This window comes from Odocoileus virginianus, unplaced genomic scaffold (assembly GCF_023699985.2).
Source record: "Odocoileus virginianus isolate 20LAN1187 ecotype Illinois unplaced genomic scaffold, Ovbor_1.2 Unplaced_Contig_16, whole genome shotgun sequence".
Lineage (NCBI taxonomy): Eukaryota > Metazoa > Chordata > Mammalia > Artiodactyla > Cervidae > Odocoileus > Odocoileus virginianus.
The window spans coordinates 1,376,345-1,391,468 of record NW_027224333.1 but is presented as its reverse complement, the minus strand read 5'-3'; positions in this window follow the sequence as shown (position 1 = coordinate 1,391,468).

Here is a 15,124-nt window from a genome sequence, read left to right as displayed (position 1 = left end):
ATAGTAGGTCCTTGTTGAGATTATCTATTTTATATATAGTAGTGTGTATATGTTCATCTCAAGCTCCTAATTTATCCCTCCCTCCCAAGTTTTCACTTTGGTAACTGTAACTTTATATTTGAAATCTGTGAGTCTATTTCTGTTTTATAAGTTCATTTGTATCATTTTAAAAAATTACATTCCATGTATGAGTGATCCATATGATATTTGTTTTTGTCTGACTTACTTAGTATGATAATCTTTAGGTCCATCCATGTTGCTGAAATGACATTATTCCATTCTTTTTTTTATAGCCGAGTAATATTCCATTGTGTATATGAACCACATCTTATCTACCCATCCCTCTGTCTATGAACATTTGGGTTGTTTCCATGTCATGGCTATTGTGACTAATGCTGCTGTGAACATTGGGGTATACTTATCTTTTTGGAGTATGATTTTCTCTGGATATATGCCCAAGAGTGGGATTGCAGGATCATATGGTAACTCTATTTTTAATTTAAGGACCCTCCTTACTGTTTGCACTTTCCTGGTAGCTCAGTTGGTAAAGAATCTGCCTGCAATGCAGGAGACCCTGGTTCGATTCCTGGGTTGGGAAGATCCCCTGGAGAAGGGATAGGCTACCCACTCCAGTATTCTTGGGCTTCCCTGGTGGCTCAGCTGGTAAAGAATCCACCTGCAATGTGGGAGACCTGGGTTCAATCCCTGGGTTGGGAAGATCCCCTGGAGGAGGGCATGGCAACCCACTCCAGTATTCTTGCCTGGAGAATTCCCATGGACAGAGAAGCCTGGCGGGCTACAGTCCATGGGGTCACAAAGAGTCGGACATGACAGCAACTAAGCACACCGTACTGTTCTCCAGGGTGGCTATACAAATACATCCAGATAGTTCTCATCATCTTTTCCAGAATCTCTGCTGGGATGGTGATCACAGTGGGGAGTGGGACACGACACCGGCCTTTGAGTCTTCTCTAGACCCAGGCCATCATTATAAATCGTCTCTGTCTTGGGTTAGGTTCCCAAGAGGTAGAGCCAGAGATGAGGACTCATGCAAAGGTGGTTTTGAGGAAAAACCCATCATAGGGCAGAAGGGGATGTGGGCCCAAGCTGAGGGGGTGGTGAGGGTGTGGTACCCAGCCAAGCCCCATGGAAGGAAGCTCTGGAGCCTCTATACCTCAGAGCAGTTAGATACAGGCCAGGTGGTCTTGGGGCCTTCTATTCCTGCATCCTTGAGCCATTGGTGAAGAGCAGATCCAAATCCAAAGTGATGTGAATTCCCTTCATTTTTTCTGCTCTCCTTTCTGTTGACTGAGTAGGTTCTAGTAGTCTCAGGGCAGTTATTTGACCAAGAGAAGTAGGTGCTACTTGTGAGTAAAAGACAACTGGGGAGCTTGTGTGCACAAAACATGGTGCAGACGTTGCAGGTGGGTATGTGATATCATCACTCTGATGAAAATCTCCTCAAATGTCAGCATTTTGGTTGGCTGCCCATTTTCTTCCTAAACCCTGACAAATACCTGCCTAGAAATTGATTTCCTGACTTTTCATATCACTCTAAAACCATATTTAAATTCCCCCCATGCACGTTTTTTAACTTGTTCTTTAGATCAGGATTTCACAACTTTGGCAATGTTGAGATTTGAGGACACATAATTCTTTGTGGTGGGAACTGTTCTGTGTATTTGTGATATCGTGATTTATAAGAAATATGGAACTTCCCTGGTGGTCAAGTGGTTATGACTCTGTGCTTTCACTGTCATGGGCTCAGATTTGATCCTTGGTTGGGGAACTAAGATCCTGCAAATCCTGTGGTGTGGCCAAAAGGAACAAAAAAGAAATGCATGTATATTTGGTCATTCAGATGACAAAATTATATTTTTCATAAATATTTCACCTTCATCCACAATTTCTGATTCACAGCTCCCCAAATCCTTGGAATTTCCTGAATGAAAAAAACAATGGGAGTATCTTTTGTTACAGTACTTGGTTACTTGTCCTCAGTTCCAAAAAACACTTCAGAGCCCCAGAGGAGAATTGGTTGCCTTATTCATAATGAACCCCTTTCCACTACACCTGGGTTTATAATAATGAAGTGACTTTTGGAAATCTTGTAAGGAGAGGGGCTGGTAGCAAGGGGAACCAATCTTGATTAGAGGGTTGGAAATTTCAGTCCCACCCCCTAATTTCCGGGGAGGGAGGTGGGCAGGAGGGTAATTCAATCGCGAGTGTCCAGTGAGTTAATCAGTCATGCTGTTGACCTGAAAGAAACAGACTTCAGAAGTTTTTCTAGCAAAGATGGGTTTATTCAGGATCAGCAGAAAATTGTAATTTGGGATCTGCAACCATAGCAAGGTGCAAGGGAAGGAGAACACTTTATAGGAAGGAAAAGGAAGTTGGGAGGGCTCTAATAAACAAAGAATCCATGGCTTTTCATCAGCTGAGTTCTTGCCAGGAAAGAAGAGGAGTCTTCTTTGTGCTGGGCTCTGCTATAGTCATAGGGCATGAGACCTCCCCATTCTGGTCTCCCTTTCTTGAGGTTTCTGTTTATTAATTTTTTAGATTTCCCCCTTTTGATCATGATCTTTCTCTTAAAGCATTGCTGAGCAAGAGTCAGTTTTTCTAGATTCAGTGGTTTGTTTCCCCTCATTTGTCAGGAAGGACCTTTCCTGGGTATAATGTCTCACACTGGACCCAGATTGGAAATGCATGAAGTTCACGTATGAGTTACATGGAAGGGTAGGAGGGGAGAACTTCCACGTAATTTTTACCTAAAGTCCATATGTTATCAATATCGTGAACACTGGAGATCATCTGGAACCGTATGTCTCTGTCAGAATTTTGGTGGCAACATTCTACCAGGCCTGGTCCAGATATCTTGTGAAAGCTGTCTCAGTAGATGTCACCTGCTTCAGTTCTGGGAATTCCTTACTTCTGGTCATCAGATGATGTGCAGACCCAGTCAGGACCTGGCACTTTCTTTAGGAGTGCCATGTGAATCCAAGAGTCCATTCCTTGGAGTTTGGGAGCGGGTGCAGGAGCTGGTTAGCAGTACTTGATAAGGGTCTTTGTGGTGAGATTGAAGAGAATTCTTCTGGTCATGTCTTTCCCAGTATATAAAACCAGGTTGCAAAATGTGATGCTTAGGGTTATCTCCCAAAGGCCCACTGTGAAAAGATTGCTCTTCCAAAGCGTTGTTATTGACTTGTGTTTTTGAAGTGTGCTTGATTTATGATGGTGTGTTAGTTTTACTGGTTTCACACCTAGTTTCAGTTGTACAGCAAAGTGATTCAGCTTTATATCTATATCTATAGACTTTTCCTGATTCTTTTCCCTTATATGTTATCGCAAAATACTGAGTACAGTTCCCTGTGTTACAGAGTAAGTCCTTGTTTATTTTATATATATTAGTTTGTACATGTGAATCCCAGACTCCGAATTTATCCCTCTTCCCTTTCCCCTTTGATAACCATAAGTTTGTTTTCTATGTCTGTGAGTTGCTTTCTGTTTTGTAAATAAGTTCATTTGTGTCTTTTTTTTTTTTTTTAGATTCCACATGTAAGCGATATCATATGATATTTGTCTGGCTTACTTAGTATGATAATCTCTAGGTCCATCCATGTTGCTGCAAATGGCGTTACTTCTTTTTTATGGATGATAATATTCCATTGTATGCTTGTACTCAATCTTCTTTATCCATTCCATCTGTCGACTAACATTAAAGCATTGTTATTTTTAATAGAGGCATTTTAAAAAAATAGGCCTATTTTTAATAAGCCTTTTCGATACCAGAGTATCTCTTTTTCAATTGTGGGTCCAAAGAAGCAAGAGCCAAGTTCGTTGGGCATTCTGCAACTGTCTCAAAGGGTGACAGTTTATGAGTTCCCTAAGGGGTGGATCTGAGATTTCGATGGACCAATGGCATTGCTTTTGGCCAAGGTGTTTGGAGGGCCTTGACAGATTTTGCCAGCTTGAATCTTAGTCATGCAATTATCATGGTCAATTAAACCAGAAGATGGATTGATGGTAAACACAGTGAAAGTGTGGTAAAACCAGCCACACAGCACAGACTTGTTGAGGTACTAGGCCTGTAAAAACAGGTTCCTTGATCACTATGAAATTTGAGACGAGTTCCCCAGGTAAGGATAATATTTTCCAAGAGGATTTTACCCACAGAAGAGGCACTAGCCTTTCTACATGGTAGACTTCAGTCCAGTGTAGAAACATACAGATCACGACTAAAACATATTTAAATCCACTAGGTGGAGGAAGCTGTATGAAATCCATTTACCAGTCCTCAAAAGGTCCATTAGGCAGTTTCAAATGTCTGGGAATGGTACGAATAGGCTTCCCTGGGTTGTACTTTGAGCAAACAAGACAAGTGAGGTGGACACTTTTTGTGGCCTTATTAATGTTTACTCACTACTGCTGAGTCATGAAGGCTGCCATCTTGTCAGCAGACCAATGGTTTAATTCATGTATGGTGGTGACAAGTGGCAGTTTTATACTCTCTGGTAGGACTGGGCTGTTGTTTGGTTCAATTCAGAGCTTTCTCATTTTATCAAACTGATTGCTAAATTTCTAATGTTGTTTTTCCTTTTCTGAGGCCAGTTGTTGGGCCTCTCTTGGCAGTTTTTCTAAATTGTCATTTGAGGATATATTCCCTTGGACCATGACAGAAGTTTGGCTGTCATTTGTCCCTTTTTAAAAATAATTTTCTATTTATTTATTTTTGGCTGTGCTGGGTCTCCATTGCTGCATGGGATTTTCTCTAGTTGCGGTGAGTGGGCTTCTCATTGCAGTGGCTTTTCTTGTTGCTGATCAAGGGCTCAGTAGTTGTTGTGCGTGGGCTTAGTTGCTCTGCGGCATGTGGAGTCTTTCTGGACCAGGGATCAAACTCGTGTCCCCTGCATTGGTGGCAGATTCTTTACCACTGAGCCACCAGGGAAGCCCCATTGATCCCTTTAAGGGCAGCATTCCTGGCAGACATATCAGCAAGGTGCTTTCCTTTAGCTTCCAGAGTCAAGTTTCGAATGCCCTGGAATCTTAATAATACCTGAACAGCAGATAAAAATATTGCAGACAGTAATTCCTGAACATGGAGGACATTTAAAATTTTATTTCCACTAGAAGTAAGGAAACCACATTGCTCCCACAACATTCCAAAATCATGAGCTACTCCAAAAGCATACCTGCTATTAGTATAAATATTGGCAGTTGTGTGTGTGTGTGCTCAGTTGCTTCAGTAGTGTCTGCCTGTGGCTCCATGGCCTGTAGCCCACCAGGCTCCTCTGTCCATGGGATTCTCCAGGCAAGAATACTGGAGTGGGTTGCCATTTCTTCCTCCAGGGGATCTTCCCAACCCAGGGATTGAACCCACGTCTCCTGCATTGCAGGCAGATTCTTTACTGCTGAGCCACCCGGGAAGCCCCAAATCAACTATACTTCAATTAAAAAATAATAAGCAAAACTGTCTCTCTGCAAAATAAGATTTTAAGATTAACTGAGGCAAACCAATGGCTAAAGAAATATAAAACGGCTCCTGAAGCCTTATACTCTTCTTGAGAGGTAAGAGCATGTGTGTGTGTGTATACCACATCTTCTTTATCCATTTATCTGTCAATGGACATTTAGGTTGCTTCCATGTCTTGACTATTGTAAATAGTGCTGCTATGAACATTGGGGTACATGTATCTTTTTTTTTTAACCCTGAAATCAAAATAGCTTTTATTTATTTATTTAAAGTAATTTTATATTGGAGTATAGCTGATTAACAATGTTGTGGTAGTTTCAGGTGGACAGCAAAGGGACTCAGCCATACATATACATGTATTTCATTCCCTCAAACTCCCTCCCATCCAGGCTGCCATGTAACACTGAACAGAGTTCCCTGTGCTATACAGTAGGTCCTTGTTGGTTATCCATTTTAAATATAGCAGTGTATACATGTCCATCCCAAACTCCCTAACTATCCTTCTCCCCCCTCCTTCCCCCCTGGCAACCATAAATTCATTCTCTAAGTCTGTGAGTCTGTTTCTGTTTTGTAAATAAGTTCATTTGCATTATTTCTTTTTAGATTCTGCATATAAGGGATGTCATATGATATTTCTCTTTGTCTGACTTACTTCACTCAGTATAACAATCGCTGCTTCATCCATATTGCTGCAAATGGCATTATTTCCTTCTTTTTAATGGCTGAGTAATAGTCCGTGTGGGCTTCCCAGGTGACTCAGTGGTGAAGAATCCACCTGCCAGTGCAGGAGACAAAAGAGACGTGGGTTCGATCCCCTGGAGTAGGAAATGGCAACCCGCTCTAGTATTCTTGCTTGGAAAATTCCATGGACAGAGGAGCCTGGTGGGCTACAACCCATGGGGTCAGAAAGAGTCAGACACAACTGAGTGACTGAGCATACACACAGTATGCCACTGTATATGTGTACCATATCCATTTGTCTGTCAGTGGACATTTAGGTTGCTTCCATGTCTTGGCTATTGTAAATAATGCTGCAATGAACATTGGGGATACATGTGTCTTTTTGAATTAGAGTTTTCATCTTTTCTGGATACATGCTGAGAGGCAATTTCAGATTTCTGGTAACATTGGGAAGCCTCAAAATTGAAATAAGCATTCCACTAAGTTCTGGAAATTTGAACTATTTAGTCTAATTTGGTTTTGAGGAAATTAAGTTTGGGGATTTCAAAAGTTCTCAGGGCATGAGAGCTCCCTCTTGTGGTGTCTGAACTCTATTCACTTGAGGTTTGTTTTTATTATTACTACTGTTCAGTCATTAAGTCATGTCCAACTCTTTGTAACCTCATGGACTGTAGCATGCCAGCTCCCCTGTCCTTCACCATCTCCCAGAATTTGCTCAAATTCATATCCATTGAGTTGGTGATGCTATCCAACCATCTCATCCTCTGTCACCCACTTCTCCTGCCCTCAATCTTTCCCAATATCAGGGTCTTTTCCAATGAGTTGGCTCTTTGCATCAGGTGGCCAAAGTATTGGAGCTTCAGCTTCAGCATCAGTCCTCCCAATGAATATTCAGGGTTAATTTCCTTTAGGATTGACTGGTTTGACTATTATTATTGTTATTATTATTTTACAAGGTATAGGTAATGAAAAGTGAAAGAAAGTGAAAGTCGCTCAGTCGTGTCCGACTCTTTGCAATCCCATGGACTATACAGTCCATGGAATTCTCCAGGCCAGAATACTGGAGTGGGTAGCCTTTCCCTTCTCCAGGAGATCTTCCCAACCCAGGGATCAAACCCAGGTCTCCCACATTGCAGGTGGATTCTTTATCAGCTGAGCCACAAGGGAAGCCCAGGAATACTAGAGTGGGTAGCCTATCCCTTCTCCAGGGGATCTTCCTGACCCAGGAATTGAACTGGGGTCTCCTGCATTGCAGGCAGATTCCTTCTAACTGAGCTATCAGGGAAGGTAATGAAGCCTCTACCAACTGAGCTATCAGGGAAGAGAATGAAGCCTTTACCAACTGAGCTATCAGGGAAGATAATGAAGCCTCTATTAAAAGCCCAAAAGAAGGGGGTTCAGAGAGCTTCTAGGTAAGGGGAACCAGAACACTTCCATTTTGCCATCGTTCCAGGCCCTAAACTCTACAAGGATAGACACTCCTTTATTTAGGAACTCACTCTCTTTGTCTCTTCATTTGGTCATTGATTTGTATCCTTTAATATTCTTCATAATAAGTCCATAATCTAGTGAGCAGACAGGATTCCTGAGTTCTGTGAATCATTCTACCAAATTAATTGAACCCAAGGAGAGGGTTGTGGGAACCTCTGACTTACAGCCAATTGGTAGAAGTACAGGTGACATCCTGGACTTGAGATTAGCATCCTGAATTGAGGGGATCATTGGAACCTCCACTTGGAACTGGTCGTTCAGAAGCACAGGTAACAACCTGAGCTTGTGGTGGGTGTTTGAAGTGGAGGGTGGTCTCATAGAACTGAGTCCTTTACTTCTGGAGTCTGATGCTCTCTCCACATAGACAGTTTCAGAGTGGAGCTGGTGTCTGAGAATTTCTTGTTGATAGGGGAAGCCTACACACACACACACACACACACACACACACACACACACACACACACACAGGAACTGGGTCCAGGAACCCTAAAGAGAACTTTAAAATATTTAGCAGCATCCCTGGTCTCATCCCACTAGATTCTAGAAGCTCCCTCCCAGTTGTGACAAAGATGTCCCCAGACAGTGTCAAATGTCCCCTAGGGACAAAACTGCCACTGGTTGAGGACCATTGCTTTCGGCAGAAAACCTTGCTGAAGCTGTACTCATGGCTCTGTAAGGGGTCAGTTCGTTTAGTTGCTCAGTTGTGTCTGACTCTCTGTGACCCCATGGATTACAGTAAGCCAGGCTTCCCTGTCCTTCACTGTCTCCCAGAGTTTGCTCAAACTCATGTCTGTTGAGTTGGTGATGCTATCTAACCATCTCATCCTCTGTCGCCCCCTTCTCCTCCTGCCCTCAATCTTCCCCCAAATCAGGGTCTTTTCCAATGAGTTGGCTCTTTGCATCAAGTGGCCAAAGTATTGGAGCTTTAGCTTCAGCATCAGTCCTTCCAATGAATATTCAGGACTGATTTCCTTTAGGATTGACTGGTTTGATCTCCTTGTTGTCCAAGGGGCTCTCAGGAGTCTTCTCCAGCATCACACTTTGAAAGCATTAGTTCTTCAGCTCTCAGCTTTCTTTATGGTCCAACTCTCATATCCATACATGACTACTGGAAAAACCATAGCTTTGACTAGATAGACCTTTGTCGGCAAAGTAATGTCTCTGCTTTTTAATATGCTAAGTTGGTCATAGCTTTTCTTCCAAGGAGGAAGTGTCTTTTAATTTCACGGCTGCAGTTACCAGAATTGACTCTTTTGAACAATGGTGTTAGAGAAGACTCTTGAGAGTCCCTTGGACTGCAAGGAGATCCAATCAGTCAATCCTAAAGGAAATCAGTCCTGAATATTCATTGGAAGGACTGATGCTGAAGCTGAAGCTCCAGTACTTTGGCCACCTGATGCGAAGAGCTGACTCATTGGAAAAGACCCTGATGCTGGGAAAGATTGAAGGTGGGAGGAGAAGGGGACAACAGAGGATGAGATGGTTGGATGGCATCACTGACTCAATGGACATGAGTTTGAGTAAACTCTGGGAGTTGGTGATGGACAGGGAGGCCTGGTGTGCTGCAGTCCATGGGGTCACAAAGAGTTGGACACGACTGAGCGACTGAACTGAACTGAGGTCTCCATTTCCTTCCTGAACAGGGCTCACAGGTTGAGTCCATATCCAGACTCAGGAGTCATTTATGTCATTTCTGTTGTATCTCTGGACACTTTCGTCACTAGTTGAAATTACTACAGTGTTCGTGGCCAGTGTGTGGCAAGTCACAGTTTTTGCATTTCTTATTTCCAGAACCTTGTCATCCCCACAACTTTAATAAGGTCCAACATTTTTTTTTGGACATTCTCTTGGATACACTTAAAAAGCAGGCAGAACAGTGTACTTAAGGACTCAAATCTCCAACTTTGCAAGCAAAGAGAAACCATTTCCTTACTAGATATGTTCAAGTAAAGTGAATCTCTTCTCCATCCCCCTCATTGGAGGCAGTGCCTTTATCAATGGCTTAGCCAGATGCCCTTTATTTTTTTTTTTTTTTTACTGTAAGTAGTTATCTTTTTATTTATTTTTTATTTTTTATTTATTTTTTAATTTTTATTAGTTGGAGGCTAATTACTTTACATCATTACAGAAGTTTTTGTTATACATTGATATGAATTAGCCATGGATTTACATGTATTCCCCATCCCAGTCCCCCCTCCCACCTCCCTCTCCACCCGATCCCTCTGGGTCTTCCCAGTGCACCAGGCCCGAGCACTAGTCTCATGTACCCAACCTGAGCTGGTTATCCGTTTCACCCTAGATAATACACATGTTTCAATGCTGTTCTCCTGAAACATCCCACCCTCGCCTTCTCCCAGAGTCCACAAGTCTGTTCCATACATCTGAGTCTCTTTTTCTGTTTTGCATATAGGGTTATCGTTACCATCTTTCTAAAGTCCATATATATGTGTTAGTATACTGTAATGGTCTTTATCTTTCTGGCTTACTTCGCTCTGTATAATGGGCTCCAGTTTCATCCATCTCATTAGAAGTGATTCAAATGAATTCTTTTTAATGGCTGAGTAATATTCCATGGTGTATATGTACCACAGCTTCCTCATCCATTCATCTGCTGATGGGCATCTGGGTTGCTTCCATGTCCTGGCTATTATAAACAGTGCTGCGATGAACATTGGGGTGCATGTGGCTCTTTCAGATCTGGTTTCCTTGGTGTGTATGCCCAGAAGTGGGATTGCTGGGTCATATGGCAGTTCTATTTCCAGCTTTTTAAGAAATCTCCACACTGTTTTCCATAGTGGCTGTACTAATTTGCATTCCCACCAACAGTGTAAGAGGGTTCCCTTTTCTCCACACCCTCTCCAGCATTTATTGCTTGTAGACTTTTGGATAGCAGCCATCCTGACAGCCAGATGCCCTTTAAATGAAGAGCACACTGAGAAAAGCCTCTCCTGTGAAAGAAAATTTCATCACCATCCAATGTGATCGAGAGCTCCCTTTTTTCTGAAGTCTGCAAAGCTGAATTTCCAAAGAGCCACCAGATTTGGAGGTGCAGGAGGGGGTGAGACAGGAGTTGTTTCTCCCTTGGCATGGACTGGGGTTGGCATCCTGCCAGGGCCTTCCTCATGCCCAGATGCTGGAGAATCAAAGCTGGACACCACGTCAGATTTGCATCCCCCCTGCTGGGGACTCAGGTCAATTCTGGATGGGTGCTTTCTACTTCCTGTTTAAGCTCTTTAGTATCATTTCTGGGCATCCAGTTGTACTTGCTTCTTCCAGGCAATGTTTGAGGTAAACACCTGGTGTTTTATTTGAATAGCTAGAACCCAGTCCTCTCCATCAGTCCCACATTTGGCCTCTCCAGCTGGAAAACATGTTTGCTCACGTTGCATTTTTCCCATACAGGAAACCCTCCGGGGAATTCAAGGTCCATGTGGTACCTTTGAAGTACCACAAGCAATTTTCTCTTTCCTATGTTTCCTCTGTGTTTTGTTACATTATTTTAATTGATGTATTTTTTCTGATGTATTATATTAGGAGAGCTTGAAAGATGATGTGCTTAGCATCCAATGTCTCTTATGATGAAATTTCTCTGCAGAAACCCAACACCTCAATTTTCACTCTGCTCGTTATCCCTGCCGCTGGGTGACAACGACGCCGAACAATGCCATGTGCGCTGTGCAGGAAAATCACTCAGACACCCCATCTCTCACGTCCCTGCCCCAGAGCTGGAAATCCATAACTCAGATTTGTTTCAAGTTTAGCAACTCTAATACTTGCAGCACATATTTCCTCCCTTTACGTGTCTTACATGCCCAGTGAAGCCTTTGATGATATAAATTTCTATGTACATTCATATACAAATGTTTGCAGGTAGAAACCAACTTATTATTTAATGATAGAAGGGCACCCCAGCTCTGATAAGGTTGACCCAATTAGCATCGAAGTCCAAGGAAGGTAAAGAAAAATACCTATCCTGCTAACCAGTATTTTTATATTGGCTTAAATTTCATTTCACGGAAAGTTCTTGGAACTTAGACACTGATGTTTTTCTTTCTTCTTCCTGCATCCATCACTGAAAGTGAAAGTGTTAGTTGCTCAGTCGTGTCCGATTCTTTGTGTGAACCCCATGGACTATAGCCCACAAGGCTCCTCTGTCCATGGGATTTCCCAGGCAAGAATACTGGAGTGGGTTGCCATTCCCTTCTCCAGGGGATCTTCTTGACCTCAGGATTGAACCCAGATCTTCCGCATTGCACACAGATTCTTTACCATCTGAGCCATCAGGGAAGCCATCGTGGCTGGAAATAAAACATGTCCAGGAAGAACTGTAGGATTCTCTCTACTTTGTGACTTGCTCCAGAGAAGGAAAGTCAGAAAGGCCCTCTTCCTTTCCACGAATGTTTAAATCCAACCAATTCACAAGTCTTTGGAAGTCATTTTAAGAATAAAAGGACACATTTATTTAAAACCATCACAATTTAATCTGAAAGAGAACAGCAAAGAGATACAGCATCAAATTCTATTTTAGAAGTAATAGGTAGAAATGTGGATAAAAGTAATTCTTTTCTGGCTATTTTGGGAATTTCTTTTGGAATTTCCAAAAGTTGCTTTTTTTCTTTTTTCTTTTTGCACAAGGAATACATTACCCCCTTTTTCTTTTCCCACTTCCTTTTCCCCCTTTAATATTTAAATTGGGCTTAAATGAAGCCAGAAGCATGAATTTCTCGATAAAAGCTCCAAATAATGAATTTATGATGATCCTCTCTCTGCTTAAGTGGTCAGGGAGTCTCTGACCTTTGCAAGGGTGAAATTGTTTGTTTGTTTTTTGCTGTGTTAAGTGAAGCGCAAGCCAGAGGCCCGATCAGCCAATTTATGTTTGATTTTATCTCAAGCATGTCAGGGTTGATTCATCTAACCCAGATGAGGGTGAAAGAGAGGCAGGGAATTGCTGAAATTGGAACAAATAAGAGTTGTTTTCAGGCTGAACGATACACAAAATCCATAAAGAATTCTCAGATATATTTTCAGTAAAATGAATGAGTTTCAGAATTTGGTGCAATGGGTTGCCATGAAATATCATTTGCACTGCACAACACAAAAGGTTCTGGAATTGATGAGGCAGATGCACGTGGGTGGGTGCATGTGTGCCTGCATGCTCAGTCATATCTGACTCTTTGCAACCCCATAGACTGTAGCCTGCCAGGCTCTTCTGTCCATGGGATTCTCCAGACAAGAATACTGGAATGGGTTGCCATGCCTCCTCCAGGGGATCTTCCCAACCCAGGGATCAACCCTGATTCTCTTGCATTGGCAGGCAGATTCTTTATTACCAAGACACCTGGGAAGCCTGGTTTTATGTATATCATGCCCCAGATGGCCACTTTCAAGTGTGTATTTTAAGAATAGGTGCATCTGGCTCCGTCTTATAGGGTAGAAATCTATATGTTTAAGGGGAGTATTAGTTGTATGTTGTTGTGCAGTCGCTCAGTCATGTCCAACTCTTTGCAATGCCATGAACTGCAGCACACCAGGCTTCCCTGAGTGTGCCCCTTCACCATCTCCCAGAGTTTGCTCAAACTCATGTCCACTGAGTCAGTGATGCCATCCAATCATCTCATTCCTCTGTCATCCCCTTCTCCTCCTGCCTTCAATCTTTCCCAGCATCAGGGTCTTTTCCAATGAGCTTCACATCAGGTGGCCAAAGTATTGGAGCTTCAGCTTCAGGATCAGTCCTTCCAGTAAATATTCAGGGTTATGAGAAAAGGTAAAAGTTTTTTTTTTCCTTTTCTGTAGAAATCCTCTGCTGCGATATTTGCTATAAAACCCGTGTCCACTGAGGCTCTGGTCCATCATTTTGTGCCATTTTTAGGGTAGGTTGGATCAAGTATTCCACTGGGGACCCTTCTCTGCAGCCCAGAATTTACCAGCTCTTGGTCCCACTGGTCCACACAGCTTCTCCCCGCACCACAGCCCCAGCCTACCTTTCTGTTTAGTTGTCATGAAGCAGAATGGTTCCAGGGACATCCGGCAACATCACTGGTCAAAGCTAGCTTGTAGGTTGAATGTGTCTGGGAGCTCTCACAAGAGTAAAATAGGGAAGTAAGAGCATCAGGGTCACAGGCGGGGGAAGGATGGAGGAAGGAAACTGATGAGAGAGTGTGACTCATGGCAACCCAGGCTGTGTTTTTGCTGGCAGCACCATTGTTCCTTTCCCCTCTGCTACAGCATCAACCCACCACCCTGCCCAGTGGGCTGGAGCAGAGGAGTAGGATCTAAGTTCATGTGTTCCCAAGGAGGCTGATGAGTTTTAATCAATACATTCGTCGCCATCCAAATCTATTATGAAGTTAAAATGCTTTTATTTAGCTAAAGAGATCCAAGTCTATTTTTTCTTTCACCCAGGCTGGTTCAGTTTTTCAGTGACTTCAATGCATTCTTCATTTATGAAAATATGGCTATTAAATAACTGAGAGAGATCAGCTTTGAAACTCCCAGCCTGGTTTCCCAACCAACATTTTGGTAAAAATGAGACTGAATTCTCCTGTTTCCTTCTTCCAGGGAATTTGGAGCCTAGAAAAGCCCTGTTTCTGCAGGGATGTGATGGAGAACATGCAGGGAATAATTGGTTCCATTCATTTTAAAATTCCTTATGAAACCATGAGGAATTCATTCATATTCAAAGAGAGCTGAACAAAGCCTCAGAGGAAGCCATTGTGTTTTCACAGGTTTTTTGGAGGCGTTTGGTGAGAGATGTAACTAGCAGTGTCTTCTGAACGCTGCCCATACAAATGTGTATATATGTGATGTTTGAGTACATTTACACCTGTGGTTCTCAGTCATGGTTGTGTATCATAATTTCACTTGCAAGAATGATTGAGTCCTAATAGGATTGACTCTACTGCCCTAACAAGTGGTCCCCAAATCTCATGGCTTACTACAACCAAGACTTAGTTCTTGGTCATGATCTGTTTTCCAGGTGGGTCACCCATGGCCCTGCTCCCTCTTGTGTTCACTGTGACACCAAGGTGACAGAATACCTCTAGATGGAATACTGCCAGTTGTCATGGAGAAAAGAGAAGAGAGCCTGGCAAAGTGCCAACTGGCTCTTGCCACCAATGCTCAAATTTCACTGGCCAGGGGGAATCACATGGCCCAGGTTAACATGGGTTCTAAGAAGTATGATTCTCCCCAGGGAGCCACAGTGCATCTTTGTGAATAATAAGACCATCTCTCACAGGAATATTGAAGGGAGGTAAATTCTGATCAACCTCAGATCTGTTAACACATTATTGGCTGGGGATTTTTGTAGAAACTAATGCCTGTGGCCAGCAATTTGTCATGTAATACTCCATGAAATACTCCACTCAATAATGTTCAGGTAACAAAAGACGTATTAATATGTCTCTGGTCAATAAGTTATTATCTAAGAGTTTCAGGGTGGGACCTGAAGAACTGTATTTTTAAAAGTTCTCTGGCAAGTAT